Here is a 1,173-nt window from a genome sequence, read left to right as displayed (position 1 = left end):
ATATATCGTTCCTCAGTACTCCTATCACGGTCCCTTTGGGACTGGGAGTAGCCTCTCTTTTCATAGAAAATTATCACTGCCAGGCTGACTTTTAGGGTAATATTCCTAAAGGCCAATAAAGACCAGCTGGGTTCTCACGACAGCAGGCATAAGTCAACTTCGCACATCTGCTGACACTCCAGGACTTCAATGTGAACTTCCAAGCTTAGTCTTATGCTAAATACACAGTTACTATCTCCTAAATATCCTAAAATTGAGGTTTTACGTACCTTTTCTGGAGCACATACATTCTTTTAACAAACATTTATTGAGCATCAGATCCCTACTAAATAAAGCAAACCATACTTGGGTTTGCAGGTGGTATTATGTTCTTAGAATCTCAGTTAATAGTATTTTATTGTATATTTTGTTATTTAAAAACCATGCATTAATCATCTTTTATTACAGTCAAGGCAATCTAATAAGACCTTATGTTTTTATGATTTTCACTTACAAAAGTCTTATGAAGTAGGTAGATACTATTCTATAGAAATTCATTTATAAACTTGTATTTTCAAAGCTGGATATTATCTAGTGACCAGTCCTCTTGTTTTCAGGTGAGGAGATCAAGCCTCAGAGCAGTAAAGTCTCTTGCACTTGGTCATCCAGCCAGTATAGGACAAACCTGGAGTTATATCCTTGTCTTTTGATTACAAGTCTAATGCCCTTTCCAGACTGCTGAGTTGCTCTACTGAGTTCTAACAACTACAATTGACCTTTGAACAACAGAGGTTTAAACTTCCTGGGTCCACTTATATGTGGACTTTTTAAAATAAATACAGTCAGTTCTTCTATCTGTGGGTTTTGCAACTGCAGATTTGACCGACCACAGATCAAAAACAGTATTTTTGCATTTCCAGCCATAGACTCATAACCACAGATTCCCAACCAAGGATCAAAAATAGTGTTTTGATCTGCAGTTGGTTGACTCCATGGATGCTAAGGGCCAACTGTAGTGTCAAAAGTTATATGCAGATTTTCTACTGCACAGTGGTCAGAGCCCCTAATCTGGAGTTATTCAAGGATCAACTATACATAGCCTAATACTGTGTGGTTTCAGACAGGCAAGTGTAGACACACAAAGCAGAAATGTAAGGTTGAATATAAGAAGGTCTAAAATTACTAAATTAATGT

Source organism: Pteropus vampyrus, unplaced genomic scaffold (assembly GCF_000151845.1).
Source record: "Pteropus vampyrus isolate Shadow unplaced genomic scaffold, Pvam_2.0 Scaffold310, whole genome shotgun sequence".
NCBI lineage: Eukaryota > Metazoa > Chordata > Mammalia > Chiroptera > Pteropodidae > Pteropus > Pteropus vampyrus.
The sequence above is the reverse complement of the archived record's forward strand: the minus strand, read 5'-3'. Positions refer to the sequence as shown.